This window comes from Molossus molossus, unplaced genomic scaffold (assembly GCF_014108415.1).
Source record: "Molossus molossus isolate mMolMol1 unplaced genomic scaffold, mMolMol1.p scaffold_m16_p_1, whole genome shotgun sequence".
Taxonomy (NCBI): domain Eukaryota; kingdom Metazoa; phylum Chordata; class Mammalia; order Chiroptera; family Molossidae; genus Molossus; species Molossus molossus.
Window position 1 is genome coordinate 197,572,764 of NW_023425344.1, and position 20,879 is coordinate 197,593,642.

Genomic DNA, 20,879 nt, shown 5'->3' on the forward strand with positions numbered 1-20,879 from the left:
TCACCCGAAGAGATTTTTCTACTTATTATCAGATAGAGTGGGAGGGAGGGAGAGAGAGAGACAGAGAGAAACATTGACATGATAGAGCCACATCGACTGGTTGCCTGTCACATGACCTGACCAGAGCTGGGGACGAACCACAACTGAGGTACATGCCCTTGACTGGAATCGAACCCCAGACTCATTGGTCCACAGGCCGACGCTCTAATTGCTGAGCCAAACTGGCCAGGGCTCAACTACTTATTGATCATACAGTGATTATTATTACTGAAGATCTCAGACTCTTCAGAATTATGATTTCTAATCTATAACTGTATCTAAATTGAAAGTAAGCTACACTGGGATTAAAGAAATAAGTAAAAAAATGTAGATTTCTTCTTACATCCGCAATGGCCAACACACTTGAATTCTGTCCTTTGACATTTTTAATCCCAGTGCCCTACAAGCAAAATGTGTGAGTATTCATAGCAGAAAACAAAGAAAGGGAAGAAGAAGAAGAATCTCATGCCACCATTATGACCATAAGCAATGAAATGGTTAGGGCAATCCACACTTTAACCACTTTTGGAAACAGATGGTTCTAAATGTGACTCATTTTCCTCAACATTTAACAGCAACATCAGAAATTAAACATGTTACAGAAACCATTAGGTTCAGCCCCACCCCTGTTACTGTCGGTGTTGTCTATTAGGGAAATCATATCCCATTAATGTATTTACACTGAAGGAGGAAACTTGAAGGAAAGAGAAGAATCAGCTCTCACTGAACCTTCCAAAGCAGAGGCCGAGCTCTTCCTTTGCCAGTTCAAACCAATCCCTGCTTGCTGAGATTTCCCTTGGACCAAGAAAGGTGGTGGATCAAGTTGAGGCTTTAAAATAAATGTTCTCAGCCAGAATCTTGACCCATTCCCAGAAGCCGTATTATATTTCCACCTCAGATGGATAAAATATCCTACTTGTAAATGTGTTGGTCTTTCGAACAATAAGAAGGTTAGAAGCAGCAACCCCTACTCCAATCCTACAGCAAATGGGCAAGGAAGAATACAGATGTGCACACGCAAAGAGCTCCTCTTGGTGGCTTACTCAGCCATAGCTCAAAGTACAATCCTAGACAAGTACTGACTGTACTGACCTTTCTCAACTAGAGAGCTTGAGTAAAAATCATTTGGAAGAACCTTTTGTGCTGGTGCATGAGTTAGATGCCTCAAGAATGTGAACAAAGACTTTTTCTGAAAACCTTTGTTCCAAAGATGTGATCATCATTATCTCCTGTCCTTCCTTCTTAAAGGACACATTCAAGATGCTTTGTGAATAAATAAAGATACAAATGTCATGTGTGTATCTCAAAATAGGCAAGGGGACTATGGTGTCACCTACCAATCCCAACAAAAAGTCCTTCAAGAAAGGCAGAAAACCAGGGAACATCCTAGAAGGGCAATTGCATTGAGGAGGAGGACCGAGGCCTGGTGAGCTGAAGATCGCAAGACCCGAGTCTGAGAAGATGGAGAATGAGAGGAGAATGGCCAGAGACTTCAAAGCCGTGAAAAATAGAGATAGCATAAACCTGAGCTTCACAAGATGCCAGAATAGAAGTGGGGAAGGTGTGGGGGCCTGAAAAGAGGAGTAGTTTGGGCATTGCAAACAGGTACATTTAGGATAAAATACTGCTTTCCATAGTAAATTGATGCAACTAATCAATTTCTGCAAACCTTCCCCCTTTCTGCAATGACTACATGGGCTAATACCTGTAAAGCTCTATCAGAGTCCAATAAGTAACCATCATTATTAACTCCTTGTACCGAATTATAAGATCCGTAAGGGCCGAGAGGTGCCTCACTCACATTTCAATGCCCCTACAGTGCCCTGCACATGGGGGTGTATGTATGGTGGCAAACTTTTAACAACCAGCTCCCCAGGCGTGAGGAAAACTCTGATTTGTAGCGATTGTCAGTTTCCATGGTGTAAATACTCCCATCATGGCAAAGTTCAAGCAATCAAGATGCTGACACTGAAAGCAATGTTGGGGAGAGATGCACATGGCAGTTCTTGGGGTTGTAAAAGCCGCTCCAGCCCACCCCTGGACACACTCAGTAAATAACTGTGGATTGGAAATGGGGCCAAACCTTAAGTAATTCTACACCGTGGCAGTGAGGAGCCATGTGCATGAGTAGCAGCATGCATGTGGGAAAATCATCTGCACTCTCAGTAAAATGATCAGGTTTTTCTCCCAACTAACAATTGTACCTCATCATTCCTCAGATTTCGCTGGGATTCTAAGTATCGTTTCAGCAGAAAACGTTATTACTACCAGATACATCTGAACTGTATGTACCAGTAAAAAATGAAGAGAGAGAGAGAGACATGGTATTTGTCACTCATAAATGTTATCCTGTGAGTTAATAAAACAGTAACACTAAGTAACTAATAAATGAAATGAATATGAATCACTCATAAGAGGAAACCACAAAGCATTAGAATCAGTTATCTTGAAGATGTCTCCCTTTTGCACAGGCTTATGGCCTTTGGCCCTGTTGAGTCCAGCATCAACTCCCTCTCAGTCCCAAACGAGTCCTGCTTTAGGCCCGCCCACGGCCTCCGCCCCTCGGGACACTGAAGGAAGCAGGTGGATCGGGGCTCTGTGCTGCTCCGTCTGCCCCCTGAGCTCGTCCTACCCCTTTCGGAGGGTGTTCAGAAACAAAACCACACCTCTGACTGCTTTTCGGCTTAGGAAAATCAGTCTCTACACCAACCGAAATACCTGTTTTACTTTACTTTTCTTTCAAACTCAGCCTCCGCCTTGGTTGCTTTCATCTGAGAGGAAGCCCCGTGATTTTTTCTCATCTCAGTGTGAAACCGCTCAGCCTCCCGTGAGCGCTCTGGGGCCCCACTCGCGTCTCGGGCCGCGTGTCTCGGGCCGCGTGTCTCGGGCCGCGTGAGTGTGCGTGTGCGTCTCCTTCCTTGAACGCTGCCTTCAGGACGAACAACACTTACAGCAAAAAGCTTCTCTCTGTTAATGCCTTGTCCACTGGACTCTCCTCCCGTAACAAGCCGTCTAGGTGCTTTGGGAAGAAATAGTTGTGCTCTGCCTGCCACGTGTGTCTGTCTCGTAGCTCTGCCTCCGGCCTCCGGACGCCTGTCAGAGTGTCGTCCTGTCGGTCCCAGCTAGAACAGTCCACATCTCTCTTTTCCTTAAAGTAGAGACAGCTTTTCTAGGTCTGACAGATAACCAAGATGGCAAAAAGCCAAACTCACCATTTAACCAAATACAATGAAATGTTCGTGTAACTGGGGTTCAGATCAGAGGCATTCAAAGAGGACTAAATATTTTATTTCAGTGGGTTTATCGCTCACACCAGGTGACATTCAGCAGTGGTTCAGTCTGCAGATGACTAAATCTCATTGAGAAAGCTTCTGCACCCTTGCTTTCCCGGGCAGAAATAAGTCCACGGTTTAATATGTGTGGGACACAAATGATAGATAATTCCTGCCTGAGAGAGTCCTATCATAACATTTATCATGCAGATGCTTTAAAAGTAGCATCTTCATTTTAGCAGTCATTAAAATAATTTTTTAAATTGATGGGTTCTGGAGTCAGCACCCAAATAGAATAGAACAAACTTATGAAAAGGGCTCGACATGGGAGAATTCAGGCCTTAAAGAACCATGCAATTTGAAAGGCCCTGTTTAAGAGAACACAACAATCATAAATACAGAATCAGGTACAAAGGAAATGTTTATTTAAAAAGGGTATGTGGAAGTGAGGATTCCTAAAATTTAAGTTTCATAAGCTTCACAGTAATCCACCTCCCACCTCGAATGTTTTCCTAAGAGCAAGGCCCTAGGGACTTCCTCCATGACATAGGGAAGCCTACTTAGTCATCTACCAGCCTCTGAGAAAGGCACCATTCCCAGCTTCAGGGTATAACTGAGGAGACCAAGGGCGAGAAAGGTTAAATTGCCCAAGGTCACATTGCCACGGAGGACAGAGCCAGGACCCCTCTCCAGCACCCTACGGTTGGCCAATACACAAGGCGGCCTCCTAAGACCAAAAGAATATTTATATATCTTACTTGGACCATGCCTCAACAGTAGTTTAGGTTTAGTCCAGCCTAAATGTCCTAAGAAAAAAGAGGCACAAAAGTAAGTGTTTATTTTAGAGTGAGCACAAATTTGGACCTTGGAGTTGCACAGTGGCCACTCCATCATTAGGTCTTAAGTGTTCATCCCCAATTGCTCCAGCTCAATCCTCCCACACGAAATGAGCTCCTCCATCAGTCATGGCCAAATGGATTTTGAGTGGATGCAAGTTACAGCTGCTGGCGGTGGGGTTCTCCAAATCACTAAGTTCAGACCATTTCAAATTTCAAACCTGCACTTAACAGGCAACAGCTGAGAATCAGACTTGATTTTATTTTAGAGTAAAATCCTCTCCAAGCTAAGGTTTTATTCTATAATTCCTCACATTATCTAGAAGTGTCATCAAATAGAAAATAAAGATATTTTTCACATCCTTAAGTAATTCAGAAACGTCAGGGATGATCCTTCTCATGTGGGAGGCTCAGGAATAGAGTTGCTCATTTTCAATGGGGGCATTAACTTCCTTAGGACCCAGAGGCCTTCAGGTATAGTGAAATGGGTAATTTAACAGATGGATCCTAAGAGACAGAAAGAGTCAATGTACCTAACGTATTCACCACCAGATGTCATTTAAAACGGAATTTAAAGCTACAGAGGACATACAGCTCAAGACCAGTTTGTCCATGACATCCCTATTTTCAAAGCAACCTGAAAACAACTTATTTGTTGAATAATTAAGATTCATTTGTTAGAAGTCAGTAACTGTGAGAAAAGAAACTGGGGGAGAAGAGCATTGTCTCCCTAAGTTCTGGCTGGCACGTCACTTAGAAAGATTATCCAGAAGAGCTAAGTGCCCTGTGGCTTTTGCTATCTCTTTTCTGTAACACACTTTGCCAGCTTTGGTCCAGAGATGTACTCCACGGGACAGTGTGGGGCACCAAGGAGAAGTCCGGAGGCTAAGGAGGGAGGAAGCCCAAGTTAGGCTCACGTGAGCTTGTTTGAACGGACTAGGCCCCCAATCAACGGAATCTTCCACACCGCCCTCCAAGGAGCGGAATTTGGTATAGAGTGCATGCATTTTTGAGCCTCATAAAACAGGTTGGTTCTTGTTTGTTTTTCAAGAATCCAAATGACCTCATTGGGGGACACGTAAAATCTCTGAGCCTGGCCAGTGTGGCTCAGTGGTTGAGCATCGACCCATGCACCAAAAGGTCACCAAATGATTCCCGGTCAGGGCACATGCCCAGGTTGTGGGTCTGATCCCCAGTGCGGGGCATGCAGGAGGCGGCCAATCAATATTCTCTCGCATCGATGTCTCTATCTCTCTCTCCCTCTCCCGTCCTCTCTCCCTAAAATAAATAAAGAAAAAAGTTTTTTAAAAAAATAATATATACCAATTTTTTTTAAAAATCTCTGAGTATCACTGATTTTTTTCCCTTCAAACATTTATTAAACAAACAGTGCCAGGCACTGGGGTAGGAGTTCTAGGAGACTGTCTCTAATCTATAACTGTCATGTTCATCCTTTTGACCCCAGGGCCTAATACAGTACCTGGAACATAATAGGTGGTTCAAAAATGGAACTTATTGTGATCATCATCATCACTCTTATTAATGGTACAGAGATCACAGGTGACACAGAGGTCAACATTTTTCAGGTGTGCTCCTATAATGCTCATGGAATCCATAAATCCTGCTCCTGACAGCTGCCAACCACCAGTGATGGGCAGTAGGACAGAGGGAGGGACTTCACTACGGCTTTCTCCTCACAGTTCTCCACCCAAGGGACAAAAGCACTGTTACCATGAGGCTAAAATAAGTTAACTCGTTAACAGAAAAATCATTCCTGTGTTCCTCATTGTAAATCTACAGCGTGAATTTTTCAGAAAGGCCTACATACTTCACACAAATTACCTCTAGGTTAAATTACTAAAGGAGGTTTAATTAAGAACGTGATGGTTTCAGCCACGACATCTCTGAATGACTCCTGGATGCCATCCTCTGCTTTAGGCAGTTTATGTTCGTCAACTCACTTAAATATCATCACCTCCTCTTACAGTGTCATTGGCTTCATGTCCCACTTTGCAGGTGAAGATACTAAGTCTGAGACCAGGAGGCCAGGGAAGATGAGGGAGACTTCTGCCAACCCCAATAGTAAGTCCCCATCACGTAAGGCAGAGAACTAGGGGGAGTCCTGGGGGGGGGGGCAGCTGGAGTGAGGGAGGTGGTGGAGAGTGTGGTGGGCTAAAATCTTGGGGCTCTTTAGCCTGAAAAGATGGAGGGAATCGGGGGGAATGATCAAAGGCTATAAAGTCAGGAACAAATCCAGCATAAACCTGAGTGTGGTCACAAAATGACAGACTAGAGAAGGAAACTGGAAAGAGATGTAAAAAGAGTGAACGAGTCAAATAACCTAAGAGAAAAATCATGAACAAGAAAGAGCTGAAGGTCAGAGCCAAGATTTAGAAGCACCCAAGGAGGATGCATGTCGACTAGACACATGTATTGATTTCCTATTTGGCCTCTAGCTCTTTCCATATGATGTCATTTAATCCTAATCAAAAGCCCGACCAGGGAGAGTGTTGAGGTTTTTCATAGCTGCTCTAAATGCTCGATCATTTAAATCCAGTGTTTGTGACTGCATTCTACCAGAATAACCGGGTTGTTTGCAGGGTTGCATGATATCTCCAAACTCTCGCTCATGGTCACTCAGTCTGTTGTGTTTCCCTATTTCCCTGCTCCCATTTCACTCTAACTGGATTTGGAATGACCGCTGCTTTGAATAATTGTGCTCACCGAGACTCTTTCTTCGTCCTTCTAGTGAACCCTCTTCATCTGTCTCCTCATCTCTAAGGACCCGATGTTCGCGTTTCAAAATCTGTACGTTGAAACGGTACCCTCCTCCCTTGTGATGCTTTAGGAGGAGGGGCCTTTGGGAGGTAATTAGGATTAGAGAGGTCCTGAGGGAGAAGCCTTCCCGATGGGACGAGTGCCCGCTGGAGAATCACGAGGAGCTGTGTCCTCTCTCCGCCCTCTGCCATGCGGAGACGCGTGAGAAGCTGGCCTTCTGCGACCTGGAGCAGGGCCGAAACAGAGCCCACCTGCGCTGGCCCCTTGCTCGGGGACTTCCGGCCTCCAGAACCGTGAGGAAACACTTGTTTATAAGCAACCCAGTCTATGGTCTTTTTGTTATTGCAGCCCAAGCTAGGACATCATCTCGCAGAAATCCAGGATTTCCTCCCAAAATAAACAAACGAACAAAAAACTCAAACCATGAAGCAAAGAAAACAGTGTCTGTGAGTCCAACAGCAAAGTCAATGTACGTGGAGCCAACAGAGGTCTCTGAGAGCTGGAATAATAATAAGCTGCAGGTATTTAATAAGATGGTATTTAGCTATGATAAACCTAATTGTTTCTTTAAAAAATGTTGATGTATTGGTTTATTCTGTTAAAAAAGAAAAACTTAGAGATATGGTCATAACAAATCCACTATGAATCGCCAATGTAATGTAGCTGCCAGAGAAGACAACATGACGTGGGCCTCATTAACAGCTGCTACACCCTGTGCGAGTTAGAACCCACCCTCTACATGAATATGCCTTTCATTTTAGGAGCTATATCTAGAAGAACAAGCTATAATGTTCAAGGCAGGTGACTACAGTAGTAAAGAAACTCTAGCCCTGCCCTGTGAGGAATGATTCAAGTTAATGGGAATATTTAGCTTAAAACATTGGGATGGAGACTAGGGGTCAAGACGAGACAATAGTTTTCAATTATGCAAAGGGTTTCATGTGGACAAATTAATTGGTTTGTTCTACAACTCCAAGGGGCAGAACAAGAACCAACAATAACAATAATAGAAGCTGTTACCTTTTATTGTGTTCTTTCTCTGTGCCAGACACTAAGCTAAGTACATTCTATTCATTACCCCATTTAAGTACCAATAATCTAGATATAAATGAGTGGTAGTTACCAGGAAATAGGTTTAATGCCAATGCACAGAATAATATTCTAACAATTAGAGTCACTCAGAGGCAAAGTAGGCTGCATTAGAAGATGTCAAGTGTCCTGTCACTGGGTATGACCAATTATGTGCCGGGAAACCCGAGGTGAGAACTGAAAGAATTCAAGTATCAGATCAGCAGTTGAGTTAGATCCTACTTTAAGTCCCTTCTAGGACTGGCTAGAAAGAACAGATATAAACAAGGAAAGGCTAATAGATGCTTTTGAATGAACCCAAGGAACATGAAACAGACTGGAAGGAGAAATCAGAACTTATTTCAAGGAAAAGGAGATGGCATTGATAGAAATCTTTACTAGCGGAACACATTCTCTTCTACGGGATGATTTCTTTCTGGTCCCTTACAATGACAAAGGTGATAGCCCAAATGAGCCCTGTGCCAAAAGCATCCTCCCAGTTTTGTGGGGAAACTTCAGGTGAGGTGCTGGCTTCACTGGATCCTTCCAAGCCTTGACAGGTCCAAGAGTTCTGAATCCAGCAGAAGGGAAGCCTCCAAACCTGGATGGTTTCCAATCACTTCAAGGGGCTACTCCCTTCATTGCTGCAGTGACTAAAGATACGTGCTTGGTGGAATGGCCTGTTAATTCGCTAGCAGAGAGCCTCGTGTACTCTGAAAGGACCCAGACAGTCCAAAACCCTGCTGGCAGCAGAGAAAACTTTGGGAAAGTGAATAGGTTGGAACTCTTAAAAATAAGAGTGGAAGCATTTTGGACAAGACACGTGAGGTTGTTAAATTTTAGAAAACCATTTTCAATGCCCGTCTTTGTGCTGCTTCCTACTTTTTGTGTGCTCTTGGCCTAAAGTAACAAATTGATATGATTTCCAAGATGTGTTTTCAACAAGAAATGGAGAAAGAAGAAACATGAGAGTGTGGAGTGGAAGATGGAGGGAAAGGGGAGGAAGGGAGAAGAGGAAAGATCAGTCATAGACAGATGCCAAAGGGTATGGGTTGTACCCCCTTAACGATAATAAGGGGTGCCTGGCCGGTGTGGCTCACTGGTTGAGGGTCAACCCAGGCACCAAGAGTCAGCAGTTCGATTCCCGGTCAGGGCACATGCCCAGGTTGTGGGCCCGATCCCCAGTGAGGGGCATGCAGGAGGCGGCCAATAGATGTTCTCTCTCATCGATGTTTCTATCTCTCTCTCCCTCTCCCTTCTTCTCCCTCTAAAAATCAATAAAGAAAAAAAAATGTATCTAAAAAGCGATAATAAGGGGCCAATGGAATGATCACACCTAAGCACAGGCATGTGGCAGCCAGTACCACGTCCAGGAAGGAGCTCGGAAGGCAGGGGGAGGACACACGTGCCAACTGTCACAAGTGCTGCTTCCTGGTTCTGACCTCAGAAACAGCAGAAGGAGGAAGAGGGGTGACTATCAAAAAGCCTCTGAGACCAAATTTTTTTCAAACTGCCACTGCAGCCCATCAGCGGCCACCTTTGCCGAAGGAAACGCACCTCCCAGGCCCGTGGTTCTGTCCCCGAAGGACAGAGCACCCGTTCGCCGAGCGACGGTCCAGAAGAAACCCTCGTCCTTGAGCTGCACAAGAGCGGTGTGGAAACTCAGCTCAAGCAAGAACCTCTCGCCGCGGCTGTCCCGGCTTCCCTTCCACAAAGCAGGCTTCTCCCTCCGCTCACACAACCACCATTTGTTTTACTTTGCTCGGTTCTCCGAAATAATGGTTTCATCATTAAACATCTGGCTTCTTCCTAGCAGATGAGGCCTCCAATGAGGAAAGTGTGTTTATAATTCTAATTTGAAACACAGCACATTAATATGCTGATTCTCATAATGTTTGCCTTAACCTGTTTGGAGAAATTATGACTACAAATATCTTGTACACAACACTTCTAACTACCAGCTTGTACAAACAACATAAGAGCCCGAGCGCCTCATCCGGACGACTGGAACCACTTCAGAGACCTTCGTGATTAGTGCTTTGGCTGGAAGCCACATTTTACACATACACTCAGCATCTGTCTGGAGCCGCCCTCCCAGCCTGACGGCCGGCCCCCTGTTACTAATCAGCACGCTGGAGAGAGCCAGATGGTCTGCCGGGAAGCGCGCTGCCTTTTCCCGAGCTAGGCACACTGGAGGGAGGGCACCCGAGCAGGCTCCACTCATATTTCCTGGGGCTCCAGGTTCCTGCAATGCTGTGTGCAAACAGGCGCCACTAAAAAAGAATGTAAATGAGGGTGCAATTCATTATTTAGGGCTGGCACCTCGCCATCCCCTCCTCCTCTGGGCACGCCGGCCTGGAGGAGCAGGGAAAGCATCTGAGCGAGCGCAGGGCAGCCCTGGAGGCTGCCAGCCTTTGCAGAGCAGTTTCTTCCTTCTGCTGGGGATCCTGCAGGCTCAGCACTTCTTGGCCCACAGAACGGCTGAGCTTTTCACTTCCTTCCTAACAAAGCACTGGAGTTCTCCCTCTGTCTCTACCAACGGTGTTTATTTACCACCTGACCCCCAAAACGCAGGCTTGCTGCTCTATTCTCAGCCGTAGCCAAGGTCCTCTGCCCCACGCCAGGTTCACGGAAGGGGGTGGGGTGGGGTGAGGGGAATGATCAGTTTATTAGGGGAGAGACTCACACTGACCAGAAGCTGCATCAAGAGAATAGCTCCTTTCTTTCGAGTGAGTGCCCACAGATTTTAGGCCGTGATACTGAAATATTTCACACGTCTACATCATCTTTTGTTAACTTGATTTTAAGCAACATGAGAGCATGAACCATACTTTATACTTACTCTGAATTTCTCCAAATTGCCCACCTAACACAGTGTCCAGATCATTATTAAACCCGTAAACTGGGTTTTTAATTCTTTAATTAAACTTTTTTATCTAATATAAAATGTATGACTTGGCATTGAATTGAATCAACTTTATCTCAGCAAAAATAGCGAAAACTAAGCATTTTTATTGCTGGGTTGACAGAGCAGCTGTGTGTGGACTGTCAAAGCATCAGATTCTGCCCAGCCGGTTTGGCTCAGCCGTTGGAGCACCATCCAGCAAGGGCCTCGGGTTTGAGTTCCAGTCAAGGGCACGTACTGGTTTGATCCCCGGTCCCTATCAGGGTCATGTGAGAGGCAACCAGTCGATGTGTCTCTCTCACATCAACGTTTCTTTCTCTCTCTGTCTCCCTCTCTCTCCCTTCCACTCTAAAATAAAAATCAGTGGGAAATATTCTTGGGTTAGGATTAGGAAATAAACCAAAACAAAGCATCAGATTCCTTTTCAAATCCATCTGAGAGTCTTTTTCTATCAATAATATAATCCCAATTGTTTGGGTTTTTTTTTTAAGCTAAACAGAGACTAATGGACATGACTCTACGCTCCTCTTCTTGAACCTGAAAAACTTTGTCTTGCCTAATGATATAAAGCATGCTGGCTCCTAGTATTAGCCTGGACCCTTTAGCTGTGACAACACTCCAGTTCTAAACAGTTTAATAAAAAAAAAGGGGGGGTAGGGCCCTGGCTGGATGGCTCAGTTGGTTGGAGCGTCATCCCATACACCAAAGGGTTGTGGGTTCAATTCCTGATCAGGGCACATACCTAGGTTGTAGGTTCGATCCCTGGTCAGGGCACATATAGTAGGCAACTGATAGATGTTTCTCACACCAATGTCTCTCTCTCTCTCTTTCCTCTCTCTAAAATCAATAAACATACCCTCTGGTGAAAAGGGAGTGGGTAGGGAATAGTTGGTTTCTGAATTCAAAGGGCAAGGATGGAGCTAGACTCAGTGTCGGCTACATCCAGGGACTCAGGAGCCTTCCTTCCCTCCTCCCTGGTTGTCTCTCCTCTCCCTCTTTTACTGTCTTTTTCATCCCTGTATCTGTCTGCATATTTGCCTCAATTTCTCTGGAAATATAGCTACAAGCAATCCAGGCTTATATCCCAATAGCCACATGGAAAAAATAAAAATTTTTAAACGGCTCTTCTCCAGTTCCAGTTAGAAAAGGAAAGGACGATGACTGGCCTAATAGGGGCGTCAACGATGACGGACCCAGGCTCGGGCACCTCTCCACCTCTGTCGCCCAGGACGGCGAACCAGGAGGCGCCCTCCAGGACCGACTCAAGTGGAAATAGCACCATTTCCCAAGATCGGAAGCACCATTACCAGGACAAGGCGGGAAAAAGGCCGGGGACCAAGTAAACACAAACGGTCTAGTTACTTCAGAGGGAAGAACAGTCATGCAAGACCTGTTACTGTTCATCGTCTCGGATCTTTGCAGCAACAAACACGTTTCCTGCTACAACCTCGGAAAAGTAAAGAATTTGACTCCTAAATGTATTTTTAATCTTTCTCAAACACCTTTCCAGAAGCTGAGAAAGTTTGCCATCTCAGCTAATGACACCTCATTTCTAACGTTTTTGGATGGTTGTTTTTACCTTAGTTGAAGGGTTTTAAAAGGGTTTGTTATCATGAAAAACAGTTGTTCTTCCACAAGCTTCCCTCCCTCCAGTAAAACACTTTTACTGTTATTTTATATTTACCCCTGTACCTCTCACAGCCGGTACAGACATTTCCCTTTTGAGTTTTGAGTTTCAAGCATTACCTACTGACTTTCCCTAATGAAAGTAAGCATTTTGCTTTCTCTCTGTCCCAACCCCCCAACACACACAAGTGCCGTACGTAGGCGTACTTCCCAGTCCTCTATGCCCCCAACATGCTTTTAAGATAATTTTGGTTTGATCATTATTCAAATTTATATTATGATTATGTGAATGATATGCCACTACTGAGCCATAAAGTACATTATAATTAATTTTTCTTTCTTGTACAATTTATTTTCCATAGCACTTAGCTATTTTTTCACTTGAAATCTCACTACTTTATCTTCAGACCCCGCCCCCCATTACCTAGCTCTTCTTTCAGTACATGCAAACACTACCCATTTTATATTTTGATCTCTACCTGAAACTTCTAACCTGCTCCAGTCTTCTGGATGCTGTCTTGATCTGTTACACAGATTCATTTGGGAATCCTCCTCCACCAACATCCTGAAAATTCTCTTTCCCTCTCTTGTGTTAAATTGTCTTTTCCTCAGAATTTATTTCTTCATCATCACTTACTTCTTTGTATTGCTAGAATTCTTTTTCCTTTAGTTTCTCTACTATAAAGTGACGCATGGGAAATAATATGTTTGAGGTCTTACATGTCTGAAAAACATATTTTTTCTTTTTTAAAAAAATAATTTTTCCCCTTTATTGATTTTAGAGAGAGAGGAAGGGAGAGGGAGAGAGAGACAGAGACATCAATGAGAGAGAACATTGATTGGCTGCTTCCCACATGCTCCCCACTGAGGATCTGGCCCACACCTGGTCATGTGTCCTGACCAGGAATCAAACTGGCGACCTCTTGGTGCATGGGTTGATGCTCAACCTCTGAGCCACATCGTCCAGACTGAAAAACATATTTTTCAAACCTTATATTTCACTGGTATCTTGGCTGGGTATAGAATTCTAGGCTGGAGAGCACATGCAAAGTACAAAGTGATTTTGACTCCCCATTCTTTGTAAACCTGCTCTGTGAAAGTGTTTAGGCTCTTCTTTTTGTTGAAATATCTTTACACTTTGGTATAGATCTATTTTCATCCATTTTGCTGGTCATTTGATGGTTCTTTTTATTCTGAAACCTCATGTCTTTCAGATCTAGAAAATGTTCTTGAATTATTTATCTGATTATTTCCTCATTTTTATTCACTCAGTTCTCAATGTCAGGAATTTCTATTATTTGGATGTTAGATCTAGTCAGATTTAATTTTATCTCTTTCTCTTCTGTTTTTCATATCTTCACATCCTTACTTTCCCAACTTTATACTGAACTTGTAGTTTATGGCATTGTTTTGGTCTAAGAACTTTCTAGTTTTTATACTTCTGATCATTCATTTATTGTAGCATTCTATTTTTGTTTTGTGAATGCAAAATTATCTGACTTTTTTTTTTTTCTTCATTTTTCTTCAATTCACTGAATTGTCTCTATTTCCTCAACTTTGGTTTTTTTGGTTTCTTTGTTTAAGTGTCTGTCTTTCATTCTAGAGGGAAGCCAACCTCAGCTGTCCGGTGAGTCTTTACTGTCTTCTCACATTTAAGATGATAGCACTAAACAGCTGATGGGGACTCTGAATATGTGGGTTCAGCTGTCAACTCTGGGTCTTACCCTAGAAGACCTGGCTGGGTTGTTTCATTGGGAAATCTCCAATGTTAACAAACATACCTAGGTCTTTTCTCTTGGACTACACACATTTATCAGATACTAAATCGATTTCTCATGCCTGGAAGTAGAAGCTGGCTTCCAGAATTTGGGGAATCAAGTGGGGGGGGAATCAAGTTCTCAAATTAAGGTGATCCCCCTCTTTTCAGTATGGTATTCTTTCCCTCTTCTGTGCACAATGTGCCTCAGTCCACAGAGTAAACTCAGAACTTTCTGTTGCACTGGGAGAGGGGCATCATCCAGCTGCTCCAGGCTGGGGAGGAAGCAGAACTGGACTGTGCTGTCCAATACTGTGGCCACTAGCCACTAACACTATGTAACTACACGCTAACTGAACATTTAAAATTCAGTTCCTCAGCGGCACCAGCCATATTTCAAATGCACAATAACTACCTTCAGTAGTAGGTTTACAGTTGTGAGTACATGAAACACAGAATTTCTTCTTATATTATTATTTATTATTGTATCATTTTCCATACGAGTCACTGTAAACCTACTTTTGTTCCACTCTGTATGACTAGTGGCTATTGTATTGGATAGAACAGATGCAGATTAGCTCCATCAATGCAGAAAGTTCTCTGCAAGTGCTGGAATAAGTGTTTCTCAGGTAGACTTTGCCCAATCCTCATGTTTCTGCCCCACATCCACTACTTCCAGAGATATCTGATAGCCCCAATTCCCGAGCTCAGTGGAGATTTTTCAGGTGCAAATTTGGTTGATTTATTGGCTTTTCTGCCAAAAATTACTTCGCAAGAACAGTGAGCTTTGATTTTGTCCATTGATGAATCTAAAGGCCCAAGGAGAATATCTGGCACACAGTGGGTACTGCATAAATGCGTGTGGAATGTTGAGTAAATATTTTCCCCACTGTTGACTTAGGATTCAGAGTTCTCAGATCTACGAAGTCAATTATCTGCTCATCCTTCTGCTTTCCAGTTTCCAAAGTGTTTTTATTAATGTCTCCACTCCCACCCTCCTTGTTATTGTAAGCCTTTGTCTTCCTGCCATTTCAGAGATAAATTTTATATACAATCAGTATTTTTTTTAAATCAGAGGTACATTTCTAAATGCAAAGGAAGAAAAAAATTTAGGATACCAAATTTTTAAAGGAAAAGATAATTTTGTTTTTGGGGGACGGGCAGGGTGGATCTAAAACAAATACCAGAGAAGTAAAAATATATCCAGACTGTACTCAAAAGGAAAAAAAAAGGGGGAAAGAGTAATTATGTGAAGAAAGTCAACATGTAGGTTAAGAAAAATAAGTTTTTATGGTTTTCTTATATTATTATGAAATAATACATGTTTATTATAGAGCATTTAAAGCAGTAGTCCTTTTTTAAAAAATGAATCGACTTACTTGAGAGTCAGATGAAATGTACTTAAGGGACCCCATCCATGAGAATCTGTAGTGAATATTTGTTATTTGTTTCGGCTGCCAGTATCAGAACCCCCTTAGTATGCTCTTGGGAGTCCAACCTGGTGAGTAGGAACATATTCCCCCACACAAAAAGATGGTCACTCCCCCAGCTTCCCTTGCTGTGGGGTGCAAGAATAGGTCAAACTTTGCTAGTAAGATACCCCTGACATAAGCCTGCAATTGGAAACTAAAGACCAAAGGAGCTAGGGATGGTCCACGATCCATCTGGCTGGAGAGTCAACAGCATTATGTTCCCACTGATCAGTTTTGTAGCCAAACTGGAAGAAGCCTCCGGCTGCATACCCAGCTCCAAGCTGATTCTCAGATCCTAGCCAGTATCCTTTCAATAGAGTCTTTTTTTTCTTTTTCTTTTTTTTTTTTTTTTTTTGGTTTAAAAGAAGCAGAGTTAGCCTGGCTGGTGTGGTTCAGTGGTTGGGCATCGACCCATGCACCAAGAGGTGGATTCCTGGTCAGGGCACATGCCCAGGTTGTGGGCCTGATCCCCAGTGGGGGCATGCAGGAGGCGGCCAATCAGTGTTCTCTCTCATCCATGTTTCTATCTCTCTCTCCTCTCCCTTGCTCTCTCTCTCTAACATCAATAAAGAAAAAAATTTAAAAAAATAAAAGAAGAAGAAGCAGTTAGTTTCTGTGACTAGCAAATGAAAACCCAGACTGATAAAGAATTCAGATACCCCATCTTAGAAACCACTCATTTAGACACAGAATAATGTAAAAATATGTAACCCAAATTTTTAAAAATTTACCTCTTCTTTTATTGATCTTCACAGAAAGGAATCATGGGATATGTAGTCTTTTGTATCTGTCCAGTTTCTTTCATGCATCCTATGCCTCTGAAATACATCTATGTCATCGAACATAGTTCTAGACTGCTTAATGTAATTACTTTTTAGTATTCCATTGTATGAATAAACCAAAATGTATTTATCCATCTCTGGCTGATGGACATTTAGATTTTCTTTTTTAGTGTGAGTCTACTGTGGACATTTTTATAATTGTCCTTCAGTGAACATATGTTTTTATTTTCAATTATAATTTATATTGAATATTTTGTATTAGTTTCAGGTGAACTCAACATTTTTTAAAAGAAGAGTAATTTTCTAAAATTTACATAGTAATTTTCTAGGAAATTTGGGCAAAATTTCTAAGAGATTATTTTATTGGAAATTATCCTCAGCGGTAAAGCTATGAACTGGTGTAGATTCACAAGCCAATAACACGAAGTTTCTCTTTGTGCTCTGAAACCCTCGGAAAAGTTGGCATTGAATGTTGAGGGTTTTCTTGGCCATTATATTCATGTAGAAAAAATTTAAGCCTGAAAAATTGTTACTCTCGTTCCTAAGGGCTGGAGACTCTTATCCCAAATAATAATTTGTATAAATTATAGGAGAAAAATAACAGAAAAATAAAATGTCTACCCCTTGCTCTCTGTCTAGAGTACATGCTTGCCACTCAATAATATTTCTATTAAAATATAAAGCCCGCCCAGGCCGGTTTGGCTCAGCGGTTAGGGTGTCGGGCCGCAGACCAGAGAGTCCCAGGTTTGGCCCCCCGCTAGGGGCACGTACCTTGGTTGCAGTTTGTTCCCTGGCCCTGGGGCTGTGTGGGTGGCAGCCTGTCAATGTGTCTCTCTCACGTCAATGTTTCTCTCTCTCCCCCTCCCTCGATCCCTCCAACTCTATCTGAAGATGAATACAAAAATGTCCTCGGGTGAGGATAAAATATATATATATATATTTATCTCCCAACTCTTAGTGTCCCAAAATAGAAAAATAAAGTTGTGAGCGGGTGTCATTGATGACAATTAAATAAGAGAAGGAAAGTCACCACGGATTGTCCACAGGGCTCAGGTATGAATGAACATGTCTCTGGTCCACTCCTCCCATAATGCTGGTTTCAACTGCTCAACTTTTAAGCCAAGAGAAACCTTTTTAGCAGAGGCCCCAACAGCATGTTCGTTGATTATTACTTATTATCTTAAGTAACAAATAAGAGAACGTTTGTTGTCAAAATTTTCTTTTGATTATTTCTATCCTTGAGGTTCTGAATGTTATATTTTCTGCTTAATATGAAAGCACCAACGTGCAGTAAAGGAATATTTGCATAGCCTCAAAGTATCTACCAACGTATTTATTAATTACTATGCGATTTTAATATATGTCCACAAATTCTCTGATGCCCCCATTTCTTAATGTGAGCTGAACATAGTGACTCACTTCTAATGAACAGAGCACAGAAAGAAAAAAAAAAAAAGGTCATTTTACAGTAGAGAAACCTGGCAGATACCACCTTAACCAAGTGATCAAGGTAGACATGGCCAGTGATAAGTCACGCTGATAGCATGTACCCCTCACATGATGTGATAAGCACACCTTCACCTCTACGCTATTCTTCCCCAAAAATCCGTAACACAGTCTAATCATGAGAAAATGTCAGACAAACCCAACTTGAGGGACATTCTACAAAATACCTAAACAGTGCCCTTCAAAAGGACCAAGGAAAAACAAGGAAGCCTGAGAAACTGTCACAGAGTGGAAGAGCAGTTATAGCCATGTGGTTCTCCGGATTGGATCATAGAAAGAAAAAGGACATTAGTTGAAAAATTGGTGACATCAGAAAAAAAGTCTGCAATTTAGTTAATGGCAGTGCCCTCGCGTCGGTTCCTTAGTTTTGGAAAGAGCACCACAGGTGTGCACGGTGCTGTGAACATCGGCAGGAGCTGAGTGAACAGTGTGCAGCATGGTGTACAGAATGGTGTGCAGCACTCCCTGTGCTAGCTTCACAACTCTCCTGTAAATCTGAAGCTATTTTCAAATAAAAAGATTATTTTAAAAAGAACCAATTTATTAAATCAGGCTTGGATAAAAGAACAGATCCCTAAGATATTGCTTTATGGAGAGATAGTTCAAGGAACACAGTTAAATTAATGCTTTATTCAAATGTATTGCCTGCATTTGAACAGGGTTTAGCAGTGTGTTCCTACACAGAAAAGGCCACTTGTGTCTCTCTCTGGGTAGAACTGTCAAGCCGTGGTCTTCCACGCCTGTTCTAGAAGCATTAATCTCTCCTGTCAAATATCTCTTTTCTCCCAGTTCCAAAAGACGTATTGAGGAAAGACCCACATTCCAAAGCGTGATGGCCCCCAAGACTAGCCCCCAGCATCTGTGATAAGATTGTTAATTTCAAAGCATAGCTGGGCCCCATTTGCCTCAGAAGGTGCTGCCTGCCACAGTCATATTATCAACTGCGTCTTCTAAGAACCTCTGTAAAGTGGTAGAAGACACAAACTGGCAGTTTCAAAAAAGACACGGGGATGTGAAGTACAGTACAGAGAATATCATCAATTAGTATTCTAATAACTATGTGTGGTGCCAGGTGGGGCTAGACTTACCAGGGGGATCACCTCAGAAGTTAGATAAATGCCTAACCTAAGCGCCACTCCTAAAACAATATAATACTGAATGTCAACTGTAATCGAAAAATTAACAAAAATTTTTTTTAAAATTTTAAATAGTGAAGTGGTATAAAACACTACAATTACATCCTTTCCACTTTATTATTATTAAAATACATCATTCTACCCTCAGCCAGCAGCTCCTCTCTGTTGGCAGATTTGGGGGTGACACGGGTACTCGCTTTGGCTTTATTTCCCAGAGCTCTTCGCAGACAGAGGTTGTGACTTGACACCTGCGTCATCATTCCCCTTTCCCTCTGCGCTGAGCAGCTGTGTTCTGCCTTCCACTGCGCAGGTACGAGGGACACCCAGATAAAAGAGATCCGGTCCCTGACACAACTGCTTTGGCAAATGTTTGGTAAAGTCCAATAAAGGTGAACCTGTGTATATACTCTACCCAGATGCCCGCCTCCAGCTATACCCGTCCTGATGCCAATCTTGCCCGTGTGTCAGAAGACATGGGCAAGAATGCTCACAGGAGCCTTGTTCATAATTACAAACCTCGAAACAAGTCATCCTCAATAGCTTCAGTGAATAAAATACGGCGTATTCACAAAATGGAATTTATACAACCATGAAAAAGTGAATGAACCATGACAACACATATCAACAGAATAAATCTCATAAACATAATAATGGGGGAAGCAGCAAGTCATAAATAGATACAACAGAATAATTCCAATTATGTGAAGTTCAAGACGGACCCAATTAAACAATATATTGCCTAAGGATACATACTTAGGTGGCATTTTTAAAAACGATAAGTGAACGCATTAATAATTAAGATAAAATTCAGAATAACAGTTACCTACAGGGGGTAGGGGAGGCAGATGCGGCCAGGGGGAGACACAGGAGATTCTGAAGACTGGCAAAGCCTATGTCTAAGACCTGGGTGATAGACCCACGAGGGTTTGATTTTGTGGTGACTATTCTTTAAATCGCACATATACATTTTAAACCCTCTTTTGCATGTATTCTACAGTTCACAAAAATGTTTAAAATATGTTCAAAATTTTCTTTAATGAAAAAAATGTTTAATACTGTAACAATAATGGTGTGATCAGCTCCTTATCTCCAAGCACCTGTTAAAAAGCAGGTGCAATATGGTGCCACCGGTGCTGTGACATTCTTACATGAAATCAAAAGGAGAGAGGAGTCAACGCCGCCTGGGCGATCAGGGAGGACTTCAAAGAGGAAGTGACTCTTGAGCGGAGAATAGTTATTCGGAGAGAGCACAGTAAAGGAAACGTGGGCAAAGGGCTCACGAAAGGCCGGGACCGTGAAGAAGTACGCCGCATTTGAGGAAATCAAGTGAGGTGCTCTAGCTGCTTCTGAGGGGCCAGCAGATGTAGCTAGAGAGGTGCAAGAGAAGATTAGTAAAGATACGTGATTCCGCCCTGGCCGGTTTGGCTCCGCGGTTAGAGTGTCAGTCTGCGGTCCGGAGAGACCGGGGTTCAGTTCCCGCTAAGGGCACGTACCTCGGTTGCATTTTGTCCCTGGCCCTTTCACATCAATGTTTCTCTCTCTCTCTCTCTCTCTCCCTCCCACTCTATCTGAACAAAAAAATGGGAAAATGTCCTCAGGTGAGGATTTAATAAAAAGATATGTGATTCCTTCTGGAAGTAGGAGTTTGGTCTCCATTCTGAGAAGCAATGAGTTGGGAGCAGGACTGCTGGTCCAGGGCAAGA